At 39.4% G+C, this 17349-nt stretch overlaps 13 non-coding genes across 13 annotated transcripts; all 13 read right to left on the reverse strand.

Moving 5' to 3' along the window:
* Nucleotides 1–361: 361 nt before the first annotated feature.
* On the reverse strand, nucleotides 362–434 carry TRNAM-CAU (transfer RNA methionine (anticodon CAU)). The gene has a single exon. It is a non-coding gene; the product is annotated as a tRNA-Met (tRNA).
* Nucleotides 435–1954: 1520 nt separating this feature from the next.
* On the reverse strand, nucleotides 1955–2027 carry TRNAR-CCU (transfer RNA arginine (anticodon CCU)). Its single transcript has one exon. It is a non-coding gene; the product is annotated as a tRNA-Arg (tRNA).
* Nucleotides 2028–2831: 804 nt separating this feature from the next.
* Nucleotides 2832–2904, reverse strand: TRNAR-UCG (transfer RNA arginine (anticodon UCG)). The gene has a single exon. It is a non-coding gene; the product is annotated as a tRNA-Arg (tRNA).
* Nucleotides 2905–3546: 642 nt separating this feature from the next.
* TRNAR-CCU (transfer RNA arginine (anticodon CCU)) lies at nucleotides 3547–3619 on the reverse strand. The gene has a single exon. It is a non-coding gene; the product is annotated as a tRNA-Arg (tRNA).
* Nucleotides 3620–5139: 1520 nt separating this feature from the next.
* TRNAM-CAU (transfer RNA methionine (anticodon CAU)) lies at nucleotides 5140–5212 on the reverse strand. Its single transcript has one exon. It is a non-coding gene; the product is annotated as a tRNA-Met (tRNA).
* Nucleotides 5213–6732: 1520 nt separating this feature from the next.
* TRNAR-CCU (transfer RNA arginine (anticodon CCU)) lies at nucleotides 6733–6805 on the reverse strand. Its single transcript has one exon. It is a non-coding gene; the product is annotated as a tRNA-Arg (tRNA).
* A 1519-nt stretch (nucleotides 6806–8324) lies between these two features.
* Nucleotides 8325–8397, reverse strand: TRNAR-CCU (transfer RNA arginine (anticodon CCU)). Its single transcript has one exon. It is a non-coding gene; the product is annotated as a tRNA-Arg (tRNA).
* A 1520-nt stretch (nucleotides 8398–9917) lies between these two features.
* Nucleotides 9918–9990, reverse strand: TRNAR-CCU (transfer RNA arginine (anticodon CCU)). The gene has a single exon. It is a non-coding gene; the product is annotated as a tRNA-Arg (tRNA).
* Nucleotides 9991–10794: 804 nt separating this feature from the next.
* Nucleotides 10795–10867, reverse strand: TRNAR-UCG (transfer RNA arginine (anticodon UCG)). The gene has a single exon. It is a non-coding gene; the product is annotated as a tRNA-Arg (tRNA).
* Nucleotides 10868–11509: 642 nt separating this feature from the next.
* TRNAR-CCU (transfer RNA arginine (anticodon CCU)) lies at nucleotides 11510–11582 on the reverse strand. The gene has a single exon. It is a non-coding gene; the product is annotated as a tRNA-Arg (tRNA).
* A 1520-nt stretch (nucleotides 11583–13102) lies between these two features.
* Nucleotides 13103–13175, reverse strand: TRNAR-CCU (transfer RNA arginine (anticodon CCU)). Its single transcript has one exon. It is a non-coding gene; the product is annotated as a tRNA-Arg (tRNA).
* A 1521-nt stretch (nucleotides 13176–14696) lies between these two features.
* On the reverse strand, nucleotides 14697–14769 carry TRNAR-CCU (transfer RNA arginine (anticodon CCU)). Its single transcript has one exon. It is a non-coding gene; the product is annotated as a tRNA-Arg (tRNA).
* Nucleotides 14770–16290: 1521 nt separating this feature from the next.
* On the reverse strand, nucleotides 16291–16363 carry TRNAR-CCU (transfer RNA arginine (anticodon CCU)). Its single transcript has one exon. It is a non-coding gene; the product is annotated as a tRNA-Arg (tRNA).
* Nucleotides 16364–17349: the final 986 nt, after the last annotated feature.

Below are 17349 nucleotides of genomic sequence, written 5' to 3' on the forward strand. Positions count from 1 at the left end.
AACTGCTCCTTTTTGGATATGCCAATTTACACACGCTCAAAGGTTGTATACGTTTCATGAATCCTGACTTGCCCTATTCAAGTAGCTGAAAGCCTGTCACCACCTCTAGAAACAACAGTTACACCAATCCAATTCAAATCATTTTTTCCAAAGGAATATCTTCTGCCGGGTCAAAGTTGCATCTGACAAAGATAGGTGTTTAAAAATCTACTTTGTAGTTTCAGAACACCAACATGACTCTGAAGAGTACAGAAGTAAAATGGTACCATTTCAAAGTTCCTAATACCACATAAGCTTCTGAGCGGAAGCATGTAATAAATATATCAATTTTTCTGGAAAAGTAAGAGTGGATATTGGTTTTCACCTCAGATGGGACTCGAACCCACAATCCCTGGCTTATGAGGCCAGTGCCTTATCCATTAGGCCACTGAGGCACAGATAAACACTTGCAGTCTAGAGGCATTATTTAAATGTATTCAATCGTCAAACACTGGTGTCTGCACACAGGACATTTCTCAGTTCTCTCCATAAGTAAACTTCCCATTTTCATCCTCTTCCATCCCCGACTTTAACACTCTGTTCTGTGCTATAATGGAGGCTCTGCATTTCGAGCAAGTGGAGAGAAATTGGAGGAGAACCACTTTCGACTCAACACTTCTTCTTTCCTGGATGCTTTTCTCAATAAACTAGGCTTTGACAGTGGTATCAAGCCGTCCTTGTCTTCAGCAGGACACAGAAACAGGCACCAAGTCTCCTAACCAAGTTCAACCACACTCTGCAACTTAATAGACCAATGCTTTACAAATTAGCCAACTGTGTCATCAGCAAAGGCAGCCAATGTGCCAATCCTTTATAATTTTTCTGTAGTACTTCTCTTTCTCGTAGGCAAAATTAGCACTTTAACTGCACAAATCATACAGATTTTACACTTGAAGCACTCCATGAACACATACTTACACACCTTGCATTTCATCTACACACCCTTAAGCGAAAAACCCATTCTGTCAAGTCCAAATTCTGCAACCCTATTACATATTCAGTGCGTGTACATAGAAGCACTTCTTAGTGCCACTAACATGAACAAGATTTTAGGCTGAAGATGCAATCTAAATGACTGTGCAGTATGTACTCCACTTCATGAATAATTAGGAATGAGAACATGATGGCTATAAGAGTATTGGAAGAGCCTGCTTCCATTCTGAACAGAAAGCTGAGTTGTGTGTCCATTGGCAAAAACCGACCACAAAGGGACTCGAACCCTCAATCTTCTGATCCGAAGTCAGACAACTTATCCATTAGGCCACGCGGTCATATGTCCTTCTGTGCTTATTTTTATAATGTAGGTGGTATGCAAGGATGGGAAATATGATATTGATAGTTATTTAGGTTTACATCCCATTGTGTTTTTTCAGCTCCTTTCAATTAAAGCACTCTTTTGGAATCTATATAATGAGAATGTCACCAGTACGATAAGCTTTTGTTTTCTTTTTTGCATTTAAACCTCTTTCTTCATGAGATTAAAGCTCAGTTGTATGCTTTACATAGCTCTGGATATTTCCAGAAGTGGAGAGAAACTGTTTTGACAGTAGTACAAACTGCTCCTTTCTGGATATGCCAATTTACACACGCTCAAAGGTTGTATACTTTTCATGAAACCTACCTTGCCCTATTCAAGTAGCTGAAAGCCTGTCACCACCTCTAGAAACAACAGTTACACCAAAACAATTCAAATCATTTTTTCCAAAGGAATATCTTCTGCCGGGTCAAAGTTGCATCTGACAAAGATAGGTGTTTAAACATCTACTTTGTAGTTTCAGAACACCAACATGAGTCCGGAGAGTACAGAAGTAAAATGGTACCATTTCAAAGTTCCTAATACCTCATAAGCTTCTGAGCGGAAGCATGTAATAAATATATACATTTTTCAAGAAAAGTAATACTGGATATTGGTTTTCACCTCAGATGGGACTCGAACCCACAATCCCTGGCTTAGGAGGCCAGTGCCTTATCCATTAGGCCACTGAGGCACAGATGAACACTTGCAGTCTAGAGGCTTTATTTAAATGTATTCAATCGTCAAACACTGGTGTCTGCACACAGGACATTTCTCAGTTCTCTCCATAAGTAAACTTCCCATTTTCATCCTCTTCCATCCCCGACTTTAACACTCTGTTCTGTGCTATAATGGAGGCTCTGCATTTCGCGCAAGTGGAGAGAAATTGGAGGAGAACCACTTTCGACTCAACACTTCTTCTTTCCTGGATGCTTTTCTCAATAAACTGGGCTTTAACAGTGGTATCAAGCCATCCTTGTCTTCAGCAGGACACAGAAACAGGCACCAAGTCTGCTAACCAAGTTCAACCACACTCTGCAAATTAATAGACCAATGCTTTCCAAATTAGCCAACTGTGTCATCAGCAAAGGCAGCCAATGTGCAAAACCTTTATAATTCTTCTGTAGTACTTTTCTTTCTCGTAGGCAAAATTAGCACTTTAACTTCACAAATCATACAGATTTTTACACTTGAAGCACTCCATGAACACATACTTACACACCTTGCATTTCATCTACACACCCTTAAGCTAAAAACCCATTCTGTCAAGTCAAAATTCTGCAACCCTATTACATATTCAGTGCTTGTACATAGAAGCACTTCTTAATGCCACTAACATGGACAAGATTTTAGGCTGAAGATGCAATCTAAATGACTGTGCAGTATGTACTCCACTTCATGAATAATTAGGAATGAGAACATGATGGCTATAAAAGTATTGGAAGAGCCTGCTTCCATTCTGAATGGAAAGCTGAGTTGTGTGACCATTGGCAAAAACAGACCACGAAGGGACTCGAACCCTCAATCTTCTGATCCGAAGTCAGACACCTTATCCATTAGGCCACGCGGACATATGTCCTGCTGTGCTTATTTTTATAATGTAGGTGGTATGCAAGGATGGGAAATATGATATTGATAGTTATTTAGGTTTACATCCCATTGTGTTTTTTCAGCTCCTTTCAATTAAAGCACTCTTTTGGAATCTATATAATGAGAATGTCACCAGTACGATAAGCTTTTGTTTTATTTTTTGCATTTAAACCTCTTTCTTCATGAGAATAAAGCTCAGTTGTATGCTTTACATAGCTATGGATGTTTCCAGAAGGGTAGAGAAACTGTTTAGACAGTAGTACAAACTGCTCATTTCTGGATATGCCAATTTACACACTCAAAGGTTGTATACGTTTCATGAATCCTGACTTGCCCTATTCAAGTAGCTGAAAGCCTGTCACCACCTCTAGAAACAACAGTTACACCAATCCAATTCAAATCATTTTTTCCAAAGGAATATCTTCTGCCGGGTCAAAGTTGCATCTGACAAAGATAGGTGTTTAAAAATCTACTTTGTAGTTTCAGAACACCAACATGACTCTGAAGAGTATAGAAGTAAAATGGTACCATTTCAAAGTTCCTAATACCACATAAGCTTCTGAGCGGAAGCATGTAATAAATATATCAATTTTTCTGGAAAAGTAAGAGTGGATATTAGTTTTCACCTCAGATGGGACTCGAACCCACAATCCCTGGCTTAGGAGGCCAGTGCCTTATCCATTAGGCCACTGAGGCACAGATAAACACTTGCAGTCTAGAGGCATTATTTAAATGTATTCAATCGTCAAACACTGGTGTCTGCACACAGGACATTTCTCAGTTCTCTCCATAAGTAAACTTCCCATTTTCATCCTCTTCCATCCCCGACTTTAACACTCTGTTCTGTGCTATAATGGAGGCTCTGCATTTCGAGCAAGTGGAGAGAAATTGGAGGAGAACCACTTTCGACTCAACACTTCTTCTTTCCTGGATGCTTTTCTCAATAAACTAGGCTTTGACAGTGGTATCAAGCCGTCCTTGTCTTCAGCAGGACACAGAAACAGGCACCAAGTCTCCTAACCAAGTTCAACAACACTCTGCAACTTAATAGACCAATGCTTTACAAATTAGCCAACTGTGTCATCAGCAAAGGCAGCCAATGTGCCAATCCTTTATAATTTTTCTGTAGTACTTCTCTTTCTCGTAGGCAAAATTAGCACTTTAACTGCACAAATCATACAGATTTTACACTTGAAGCACTCCATGAACACATACTTACACACCTTGCATTTCATCTACACACCCTTAAGCGAAAAACCCATTCTGTCAAGTCCAAATTCTGCAACCCTATTACATATTCAGTGCGTGTACATAGAAGCACTTCTTAATGCCACTAACATGAACAAGATTTTAGGCTGAAGATGCAATCTAAATGACTGTGCAGTATGTACTCCACTTCATGAATAATTAGGAATGAGAACATGATGGCTATAAGAGTATTGGAAGAGCCTGCTTCCATTCTGAACAGAAAGCTGAGTTGTGTGTCCATTGGCAAAAACCGACCACGAAGGGACTCGAACCCTCAATCTTCTGATCCGAAGTCAGACAACTTATCCATTAGGCCACGCGGTCATATGTCCTGCTGTGCTTATTTTTATAATGTAGGTGGTATGCAAGGATGGGAAATATGATATTGATAGTTATTTAGGTTTACATCCCATTGTGTTTTTTCAGCTCCTTTCAATTAAAGCACTTTTTTGGAATCTATATAATGAGAATGTCACCAGTACGATAAGCTTTTGTTTTCTTTTTTGCATTTAAACCTCTTTCTTCATGAGATTAAAGCTCAGTTGTATGCTTTACATAGCTCTGGATATTTCCAGAAGTGGAGAGAAACTGTTTTGACAGTAGTAAAAACTGCTCCTTTTTGGATATGCCAATTTACACACGCTCAAAGGTTGTATACGTTTCATGAATCCTGACTTGCCCTATTCAAGTAGCTGAAAGCCTGTCACCACCTCTAGAAACAACAGTTACACCAATCCAATTCAAATCATTTTTTCCAAAGGAATATCTTCTGCCGGGTCAAAGTTGCATCTGACAAAGATAGGTGTTTAAAAATCTACTTTGTAGTTTCAGAACACCAACATGACTCTGAAGAGTACAGAAGTAAAATGGTACCATTTCAAAGTTCCTAATACCACATAAGCTTCTGAGCGGAAGCATGTAATAAATATATCAATTTTTCTGGAAAAGTAAGAGTGGATATTGGTTTTCACCTCAGATGGGACTCGAACCCACAATCCCTGGCTTATGAGGCCAGTGCCTTATCCATTAGGCCACTGAGGCACAGATAAACACTTGCAGTCTAGAGGCATTATTTAAATGTATTCAATCGTCAAACACTGGTGTCTGCACACAGGACATTTCTCAGTTCTCTCCATAAGTAAACTTCCCATTTTCATCCTCTTCCATCCCCGACTTTAACACTCTGTTCTGTGCTATAATGGAGGCTCTGCATTTCGAGCAAGTGGAGAGAAATTGGAGGAGAACCACTTTCGACTCAACACTTCTTCTTTCCTGGATGCTTTTCTCAATAAACTAGGCTTTGACAGTGGTATCAAGCCGTCCTTGTCTTCAGCAGGACACAGAAACAGGCACCAAGTCTCCTAACCAAGTTCAACCACACTCTGCAACTTAATAGACCAATGCTTTACAAATTAGCCAACTGTGTCATCAGCAAAGGCAGCCAATGTGCCAATCCTTTATAATTTTTCTGTAGTACTTCTCTTTCTCGTAGGCAAAATTAGCACTTTAACTGCACAAATCATACAGATTTTACACTTGAAGCACTCCATGAACACATACTTACACACCTTGCATTTCATCTACACACCCTTAAGCGAAAAACCCATTCTGTCAAGTCCAAATTCTGCAACCCTATTACATATTCAGTGCGTGTACATAGAAGCACTTCTTAGTGCCACTAACATGAACAAGATTTTAGGCTGAAGATGCAATCTAAATGACTGTGCAGTATGTACTCCACTTCATGAATAATTAGGAATGAGAACATGATGGCTATAAGAGTATTGGAAGAGCCTGCTTCCATTCTGAACAGAAAGCTGAGTTGTGTGTCCATTGGCAAAAACCGACCACAAAGGGACTCGAACCCTCAATCTTCTGATCCGAAGTCAGACAACTTATCCATTAGGCCACGCGGTCATATGTCCTTCTGTGCTTATTTTTATAATGTAGGTGGTATGCAAGGATGGGAAATATGATATTGATAGTTATTTAGGTTTACATCCCATTGTGTTTTTTCAGCTCCTTTCAATTAAAGCACTCTTTTGGAATCTATATAATGAGAATGTCACCAGTACGATAAGCTTTTGTTTTCTTTTTTGCATTTAAACCTCTTTCTTCATGAGATTAAAGCTCAGTTGTATGCTTTACATAGCTCTGGATATTTCCAGAAGTGGAGAGAAACTGTTTTGACAGTAGTACAAACTGCTCCTTTCTGGATATGCCAATTTACACACGCTCAAAGGTTGTATACTTTTCATGAAACCTACCTTGCCCTATTCAAGTAGCTGAAAGCCTGTCACCACCTCTAGAAACAACAGTTACACCAAAACAATTCAAATCATTTTTTCCAAAGGAATATCTTCTGCCGGGTCAAAGTTGCATCTGACAAAGATAGGTGTTTAAACATCTACTTTGTAGTTTCAGAACACCAACATGAGTCCGGAGAGTACAGAAGTAAAATGGTACCATTTCAAAGTTCCTAATACCTCATAAGCTTCTGAGCGGAAGCATGTAATAAATATATAAATTTTTCAAGAAAAGTAATACTGGATATTGGTTTTCACCTCAGATGGGACTCGAACCCACAATCCCTGGCTTAGGAGGCCAGTGCCTTATCCATTAGGCCACTGAGGCACAGATGAACACTTGCAGTCTAGAGGCTTTATTTAAATGTATTCAATCGTCAAACACTGGTGTCTGCACACAGGACATTTCTCAGTTCTCTCCATAAGTAAACTTCCCATTTTCATCCTCTTCCATCCCCGACTTTAACACTCTGTTCTGTGCTATAATGGAGGCTCTGCATTTCGCGCAAGTGGAGAGAAATTGGAGGAGAACCACTTTCGACTCAACACTTCTTCTTTCCTGGATGCTTTTCTCAATAAACTGGGCTTTAACAGTGGTATCAAGCCATCCTTGTCTTCAGCAGGACACAGAAACAGGCACCAAGTCTGCTAACCAAGTTCAACCACACTCTGCAAATTAATAGACCAATGCTTTCCAAATTAGCCAACTGTGTCATCAGCAAAGGCAGCCAATGTGCAAAACCTTTATAATTCTTCTGTAGTACTTTTCTTTCTCGTAGGCAAAATTAGCACTTTAACTTCACAAATCATACAGATTTTTACACTTGAAGCACTCCATGAACACATACTTACACACCTTGCATTTCATCTACACACCCTTAAGCTAAAAACCCATTCTGTCAAGTCAAAATTCTGCAACCCTATTACATATTCAGTGCTTGTACATAGAAGCACTTCTTAATGCCACTAACATGGACAAGATTTTAGGCTGAAGATGCAATCTAAATGACTGTGCAGTATGTACTCCACTTCATGAATAATTAGGAATGAGAACATGATGGCTATAAAAGTATTGGAAGAGCCTGCTTCCATTCTGAATGGAAAGCTGAGTTGTGTGACCATTGGCAAAAACAGACCACGAAGGGACTCGAACCCTCAATCTTCTGATCCGAAGTCAGACACCTTATCCATTAGACCACGCGGACATATGTCCTGCTGTGCTTATTTTTATAATGTAGGTGGTATGCAAGGATGGGAAATATGATATTGATAGTTATTTAGGTTTACATCCCATTGTGTTTTTTCAGCTCCTTTCAATTAAAGCACTCTTTTGGAATCTATATAATGAGAATGTCACCAGTACGATAAGCTTTTGTTTTATTTTTTGCATTTAAACCTCTTTCTTCATGAGAATAAAGCTCAGTTGTATGCTTTACATAGCTATGGATGTTTCCAGAAGGGTAGAGAAACTGTTTAGACAGTAGTACAAACTGCTCATTTCTGGATATGCCAATTTACACACTCAAAGGTTGTATACGTTTCATGAATCCTGACTTGCCCTATTCAAGTAGCTGAAAGCCTGTCACCACCTCTAGAAACAACAGTTACACCAATCCAATTCAAATCATTTTTTCCAAAGGAATATCTTCTGCCGGGTCAAAGTTGCATCTGACAAAGATAGGTGTTTAAAAATCTACTTTGTAGTTTCAGAACACCAACATGACTCTGAAGAGTATAGAAGTAAAATGGTACCATTTCAAAGTTCCTAATACCACATAAGCTTCTGAGCGGAAGCATGTAATAAATATATCAATTTTTCTAGAAAAGTAAGAGTGGATATTAGTTTTCACCTCAGATGGGACTCGAACCCACAATCCCTGGCTTAGGAGGCCAGTGCCTTATCCATTAGGCCACTGAGGCACAGATAAACACTTGCAGTCTAGAGGCATTATTTAAATGTATTCAATCGTCAAACACTGGTGTCTGCACACAGGACATTTCTCAGTTCTCTCCATAAGTAAACTTCCCATTTTCATCCTCTTCCATCCCCGACTTTAACACTCTGTTCTGTGCTATAATGGAGGCTCTGCATTTCGAGCAAGTGGAGAGAAATTGGAGGAGAACCACTTTCGACTCAACACTTCTTCTTTCCTGGATGCTTTTCTCAATAAACTAGGCTTTGACAGTGGTATCAAGCCGTCCTTGTCTTCAGCAGGACACAGAAACAGGCACCAAGTCTCCTAACCAAGTTCAACAACACTCTGCAACTTAATAGACCAATGCTTTACAAATTAGCCAACTGTGTCATCAGCAAAGGCAGCCAATGTGCCAATCCTTTATAATTTTTCTGTAGTACTTCTCTTTCTCGTAGGCAAAATTAGCACTTTAACTGCACAAATCATACAGATTTTACACTTGAAGCACTCCATGAACACATACTTACACACCTTGCATTTCATCTACACACCCTTAAGCGAAAAACCCATTCTGTCAAGTCCAAATTCTGCAACCCTATTACATATTCAGTGCGTGTACATAGAAGCACTTCTTAATGCCACTAACATGAACAAGATTTTAGGCTGAAGATGCAATCTAAATGACTGTGCAGTATGTACTCCACTTCATGAATAATTAGGAATGAGAACATGATGGCTATAAGAGTATTGGAAGAGCCTGCTTCCATTCTGAACAGAAAGCTGAGTTGTGTGTCCATTGGCAAAAACCGACCACGAAGGGACTCGAACCCTCAATCTTCTGATCCGAAGTCAGACAACTTATCCATTAGGCCACGCGGTCATATGTCCTGCTGTGCTTATTTTTATAATGTAGGTGGTATGCAAGGATGGGAAATATGATATTGATAGTTATTTAGGTTTACATCCCATTGTGTTTTTTCAGCTCCTTTCAATTAAAGCACTTTTTTGGAATCTATATAATGAGAATGTCACCAGTACGATAAGCTTTTGTTTTCTTTTTTGCATTTAAACCTCTTTCTTCATGAGATTAAAGCTCAGTTGTATGCTTTACATAGCTCTGGATATTTCCAGAAGTGGAGAGAAACTGTTTTGACAGTAGTACAAACTGCTCCTTTCTGGATATGCCAATTTACACACGCTCAAAGGTTGTATACTTTTCATGAAACCTACCTTGCCCTATTCAAGTAGCTGAAAGCCTGTCACCACCTCTAGAAACAACAGTTACACCAAAACAATTCAAATCATTTTTTCCAAAGGAATATCTTCTGCCGGGTCAAAGTTGCATCTGACAAAGATAGGTGTTTAAACATCTACTTTGTAGTTTCAGAACACCAACATGAGTCCGGAGAGTACAGAAGTAAAATGGTACCATTTCAAAGTTCCTAATACCTCATAAGCTTCTGAGCGGAAGCATGTAATAAATATATAAATTTTTCAAGAAAAGTAATACTGGATATTGGTTTTCACCTCAGATGGGACTCGAACCCACAATCCCTGGCTTAGGAGGCCAGTGCCTTATCCATTAGGCCACTGAGGCACAGATGAACACTTGCAGTCTAGAGGCTTTATTTAAATGTATTCAATCGTCAAACACTGGTGTCTGCACACAGGACATTTCTCAGTTCTCTCCATAAGTAAACTTCCCATTTTCATCCTCTTCCATCCCCGACTTTAACACTCTGTTCTGTGCTATAATGGAGGCTCTGCATTTCGCGCAAGTGGAGAGAAATTGGAGGAGAACCACTTTCGACTCAACACTTCTTCTTTCCTGGATGCTTTTCTCAATAAACTGGGCTTTAACAGTGGTATCAAGCCATCCTTGTCTTCAGCAGGACACAGAAACAGGCACCAAGTCTGCTAACCAAGTTCAACCACACTCTGCAAATTAATAGACCAATGCTTTCCAAATTAGCCAACTGTGTCATCAGCAAAGGCAGCCAATGTGCAAAACCTTTATAATTCTTCTGTAGTACTTTTCTTTCTCGTAGGCAAAATTAGCACTTTAACTTCACAAATCATACAGATTTTTACACTTGAAGCACTCCATGAACACATACTTACACACCTTGCATTTCATCTACACACCCTTAAGCTAAAAACCCATTCTGTCAAGTCAAAATTCTGCAACCCTATTACATATTCAGTGCTTGTACATAGAAGCACTTCTTAATGCCACTAACATGGACAAGATTTTAGGCTGAAGATGCAATCTAAATGACTGTGCAGTATGTACTCCACTTCATGAATAATTAGGAATGAGAACATGATGGCTATAAAAGTATTGGAAGAGCCTGCTTCCATTCTGAATGGAAAGCTGAGTTGTGTGACCATTGGCAAAAACAGACCACGAAGGGACTCGAACCCTCAATCTTCTGATCCGAAGTCAGACACCTTATCCATTAGGCCACGCGGACATATGTCCTGCTGTGCTTATTTTTATAATGTAGGTGGTATGCAAGGATGGGAAATATGATATTGATAGTTATTTAGGTTTACATCCCATTGTGTTTTTTCAGCTCCTTTCAATTAAAGCACTCTTTTGGAATCTATATAATGAGAATGTCACCAGTACGATAAGCTTTTGTTTTATTTTTTGCATTTAAACCTCTTTCTTCATGAGAATAAAGCTCAGTTGTATGCTTTACATAGCTATGGATGTTTCCAGAAGGGTAGAGAAACTGTTTAGACAGTAGTACAAACTGCTCATTTCTGGATATGCCAATTTACACACTCAAAGGTTGTATACGTTTCATGAATCCTGACTTGCCCTATTCAAGTAGCTGAAAGCCTGTCACCACCTCTAGAAACAACAGTTACACCAATCCAATTCAAATCATTTTTTCCAAAGGAATATCTTCTGCCGGGTCAAAGTTGCATCTGACAAAGATAGGTGTTTAAAAATCTACTTTGTAGTTTCAGAACACCAACATGACTCTGAAGAGTATAGAAGTAAAATGGTACCATTTCAAAGTTCCTAATACCACATAAGCTTCTGAGCGGAAGCATGTAATAAATATATCAATTTTTCTGGAAAAGTAAGAGTGGATATTAGTTTTCACCTCAGATGGGACTCGAACCCACAATCCCTGGCTTAGGAGGCCAGTGCCTTATCCATTAGGCCACTGAGGCACAGATAAACACTTGCAGTCTAGAGGCATTATTTAAATGTATTCAATCGTCAAACACTGGTGTCTGCACACAGGACATTTCTCAGTTCTCTCCATAAGTAAACTTCCCATTTTCATCCTCTTCCATCCCCGACTTTACCACTCTGTTCTGTGCTATAATGGAGGCTCTGCATTTCGAGCAAGTGGAGAGAAATTGGAGGAGAACCACTTTCGACTCAACACTTCTTCTTTCCTGGATGCTTTTCTCAATAAACTAGGCTTTGACAGTGGTATCAAGCCGTCCTTGTCTTCAGCAGGACACAGAAACAGGCACCAAGTCTCCTAACCAAGTTCAACAACACTCTGCAACTTAATAGACCAATGCTTTACAAATTAGCCAACTGTGTCATCAGCAAAGGCAGCCAATGTGCCAATCCTTTATAATTTTTCTGTAGTACTTCTCTTTCTCGTAGGCAAAATTAGCACTTTAACTGCACAAATCATACAGATTTTACACTTGAAGCACTCCATGAACACATACTTACACACCTTGCATTTCATCTACACACCCTTAAGCGAAAAACCCATTCTGTCAAGTCCAAATTCTGCAACCCTATTACATATTCAGTGCGTGTACATAGAAGCACTTCTTAATGCCACTAACATGAACAAGATTTTAGGCTGAAGATGCAATCTAAATGACTGTGCAGTATGTACTCCACTTCATGAATAATTAGGAATGAGAACATGATGGCTATAAGAGTATTGGAAGAGCCTGCTTCCATTCTGAACAGAAAGCTGAGTTGTGTGTCCATTGGCAAAAACCGACCACGAAGGGACTCGAACCCTCAATCTTCTGATCCGAAGTCAGACAACTTATCCATTAGGCCACGCGGTCATATGTCCTGCTGTGCTTATTTTTATAATGTAGGTGGTATGCAAGGATGGGAAATATGATATTGATAGTTATTTAGGTTTACATCCCATTGTGTTTTTTCAGCTCCTTTCAATTAAAGCACTTTTTTGGAATCTATATAATGAGAATGTCACCAGTACGATAAGCTTTTGTTTTCTTTTTTGCATTTAAACCTCTTTCTTCATGAGATTAAAGCTCAGTTGTATGCTTTACATAGCTCTGGATATTTCCAGAAGTGGAGAGAAACTGTTTTGACAGTAGTACAAACTGCTCCTTTCTGGATATGCCAATTTACACACGCTCAAAGGTTGTATACGTTTCATGAATCCTGCCTTGCCCTATTCAAGTAGCTGAAAGCCTGTCACCACCTCTAGAAACAACAGTTACACCAAAACAATTCAAATCATTTTTTCCAAAGGAATATCTTCTGCCGGGTCAAAGTTGCATCTGACAAAGATAGGTGTTTAAACATCTACTTTGTAGTTTCAGAACACCAACATGAGTCCGGAGAGTACAGAAGTAAAATGGTACCATTTCAAAGTTCCTAATACCTCATAAGCTTCTGAGCGGAAGCATGTAATAAATATATAAATTTTTCAAGAAAAGTAATACTGGATATTGGTTTTCACCTCAGATGGGACTCGAACCCACAATCCCTGGCTTAGGAGGCCAGTGCCTTATCCATTAGGCCACTGAGGCACAGATGAACACTTGCAGTCTAGAGGCATTATTTAAATGTATTCAATCGTCAAACACTGGTGTCTGCACACAGGACATTTCTCAGTTCTCTCCATAAGTAAACTTCCCATTTTCATCCTCTTCCATCCCCGACTTTAACACTCTGTTCTGTGCTATAATGGAGGCTCTGCATTTCGCGCAAGTGGAGAGAAATTGGAGGAGAACCACTTTCGACTCAACACTTCTTCTTTCCTGGATGCTTTTCTCAATAAACTGGGCTTTGACAGTGGTATCAAGCCATCCTTGTCTTCAGCAGGACACAGAAACAGGCACCAAGTCTGCTAACCAAGTTCAACCACACTCTGCAACTTAATAGACCAATGCTTTCCAAATTAGCCAACTGTGTCATCAGCAAAGGCAGCCAATGTGCAAAACCTTTATAATTCTTCTGTAGTACTTTTCTTTCTCGTAGGCAAAATTAGCACTTTAACTGCACAAATCATACAGATTTTTACACTTGAAGCACTCCATGAACACATATTTACACACCTTGCATTTCATCTACACACCCTTAAGCTAAAAACCCATTCTGTCAAGTCAAAATTCTGCAACCCTATTACATATTCAGTGCGTGTACATAGAAGCACTTCTTAATGCCACTAACATGGACAAGATTTTAGGCTGAAGATGCAATCTAAATGACTGTGCAGTATGTACTCCACTTCATGAATAATTAGGAATGAGAACATGATGGCTATAAAAGTATTGGAAGAGCCTGCTTCCATTCTGAATGGAAAGCTGAGTTGTGTGACCATTGGCAAAAACAGACCACGAAGGGACTCGAACCCTCAATCTTCTGATCCGAAGTCAGACACCTTATCCATTAGGCCAAGCGGACATATGTCCTGCTGTGCTTATTTTTATAATGTAGGTGGTATGCAAGGATGGGAAATATGATATTGATAGTTATTTAGGTTTACATCCCATTGTGTTTTTTCAGCTCCTTTCAATTAAAGCACTCTTTTGGAATCTATATAATGAGAATGTCACCAGTACGATAAGCTTTTGTTTTCTTTTTTGCATTTAAACCTCTTTCTTCATGAGATTAAAGCTCAGTTGTATGCTTTACATAGCTCTGGATTTTTCCAGAAGGGTAGAGAAACTGTTTAGACAGTAGTACAAACTGCTCCTTTCTGGATATGCCAATTTACACACGCTCAAAGGTTGTATACGTTTCATGAATCCTGACTTGCCCTATTCAAGTAGCTGAAAGCCTGTCACCACCTCTAGAAACAACAGTTACACCAATCCAATTCAAATCATTTTTTCCAAAGGAATATCTTCTGACGGGTCAAAGTTGCATCTGACAAAGATAGGTGTTTAAACATCTACTTTGTAGTTTCAGAACACCAACATGAGTCCGGAGAGTACAGAAGTAAAATGGTACCATTTCAAAGTTCCTAATACCTCATAAGCTTCTGAGCGGAAGCATGTAATAAATATATAAATTTTTCAAGAAAAGTAATACTGGATATTGGTTTTCACCTCAGATGGGACTCGAACCCACAATCCCTGGCTTAGGAGGCCAGTGCCTTATCCATTAGGCCACTGAGGCACAGATGAACACTTGCAGTCTAGAGGCATTATTTAAATGTATTCAATCGTCAAACACTGGTGTCTGCACACAGGACATTTCTCAGTTCTCTCCATAAGTAAACTTCCCATTTTCATCCTCTTCCATCCCCGACTTTAACACTCTGTTCTGTGCTATAATGGAGGCTCTGCATTTTGCGCAAGTGGAGAGAAATTGGAGGAGAACCACTTTCGACTCAACACTTCTTCTTTCCTGGATGCTTTTCTCAATAAACTGGGCTTTGACAGTGGTATCAAGCCATCCTTGTCTTCAGCAGGACACAGAAACAGGCACCAAGTCTGCTAACCAAGTTCAACCACACTCTGCAACTTAATAGACCAATGCTTTCCAAATTAGCCAACTGTGTCATCAGCAAAGGCAGCCAATGTGCAAAACCTTTATAATTCTTCTGTAGTACTTTTCTTTCTCGTAGGCAAAATTAGCACTTTAACTGCACAAATCATACAGATTTTTACACTTGAAGCACTCCATGAACACATACTTACACACCATGCATTTCATCTACACACCCTTAAGCTAAAAACCCATTCTGTCAAGTCAAAATTCTGCAACCCTATTACATATTCAGTGCGTGTACATAGAAGCACTTCTTAATGCCACTAACATGGACAAGATTTTAGGCTGAAGATGCAATCTAAATGACTGTGCAGTATGTACTCCACTTCATGAATAATTAGGAATGAGAACATGATGGCTATAAAAGTATTGGAAGAGCCTGCTTCCATTCTGAATGGAAAGCTGAGTTGTGTGACCATTGGCAAAAACAGACCACGAAGGGACTCGAACCCTCAATCTTCTGATCCAAAGTCAGACACCTTATCCATTAGGCCACGCGGACATATGTCCTGCTGTGCTTATTTTTATAATGTAGGTGGTATGCAAGGATGGGAAATATGATATTGATAGTTATTTAGGTTTACATCCCATTGTGTTTTTTCAGCTCCTTTCAATTAAAGCACTCTTTTGGAATCTATATAATGAGAATGTCACCAGTACGATAAGCTTTTGTTTTCTTTTTTGCATTTAAACCTCTTTCTTCATGAGATTAAAGCTCAGTTGTATGCTTTACATAGCTCTGGATTTTTCCAGAAGGGTAGAGAAACTGTTTAGACAGTAGTACAAACTGCTCCTTTCTGGATATGCCAATTTACACACGCTCAAAGGTTGTATACGTTTCATGAATCCTGACTTGCCCTATTCAAGTAGCTGAAAGCCTGTCACCACCTCTAGAAACAACAGTTACACCAATCCAATTCAAATCATTTTTTCCAAAGGAATATCTTCTGACGGGTCAAAGTTGTATCCGACAAAGATAGGTGTTTAAAAATCTACTTTGTAGTTTCAGAACATCAACATGACCCTGAAGAGTACAGAAGTAAAATGGTACCATTTCAAAGTTCCTAATACCTCATAAGCTTCTGAGCGGAAGCATGTAATAAATATTTAAATTTTTCTAGAAAAGTAATAGTGGATATTGGTTTTCACCTCAGATGGGACTCGAACCCACAATCCCTGGCTTAGGAGGCCAGTGCCTTAGCCATTAGGCCACTGAGGCACAGATGAACACTTGCACGCTAGAGGCATTATATAAATGTATTCAATCGTCAAACACTGGTGTCTGCACACAGGACATTTCTCAGTTCTCTCCATAAGTAAACTTCCCATTTTCATCCTCTTCCATCCCCGACTTTAACACTCTGTTCTGTGCTATAATGGAGGCTCTGCATTTCGAGCAAGAGGAGAGAAATTGGAGGAGAACCACTTTCGAATCAACACTTCTTCTTTCCTGGATGCTTTTCTCAATAAACTGGGCTTTGACAGTGGTATCAAGCCGTCCTTGTCTTCAGCAGGACACAGAAACAGGAACCAAGTCTCCTAACCAAGTTCAACCACACTCTGCAACTTAATAGACCAATGCTTTACAAATTAGCCAACTGTGTCATCAGCAAAGGCAGCCAATGTGCCAATCCTTTATAATTCTTCTGTAGTACTTTTCTTTCTCGTAGGCAAAATTAGCACTTTAACTGCACAAATCATACAGATTTTACACTTGAAGCACTCCATGAACACATACTTACACACCTTGCATTTCATCTACACACCCTTAAGCTAAAAACCCATTCTGTCAAGTCAAAATTCTGCAACCCTATTACATATTCAGTGCGTGTACATAGAAGCACTTCTTAATGCCACTAACATGGACAAGATTTTAGGCTGAAGATGCAATCTAAATGACTGTGCAGTATGTACTCCACTGCATGAATAATTAGGAATGAGAACATGATGGCTATAAGAGTATTGGAAGAGCCTGCTTCCATTCTGAACGGAAAGCTGAGTTGTGTGTCCATTGGTTAAAACCGACCACGAAGGGACTCGAATCCTCAATCTTCTGATCCGAAGTCAGACACCTTATCCATTAGGCCACGCGGTCATATGTCCTGCTGTGCTTATTTTTATAATGTAGGTAGTATGCAAGGATGGGAAATATGATATTGATAGTTATTTAGGTTTACATCCCATTGTGTTTTTTCAGCTCCTTTC

The sequence above is a fragment of the Lissotriton vulgaris genome, chromosome 5 (genome assembly GCF_964263255.1).
Source record: "Lissotriton vulgaris chromosome 5, aLisVul1.2, whole genome shotgun sequence".
Taxonomy (NCBI): Eukaryota; Metazoa; Chordata; class Amphibia; order Caudata; family Salamandridae; genus Lissotriton; species Lissotriton vulgaris.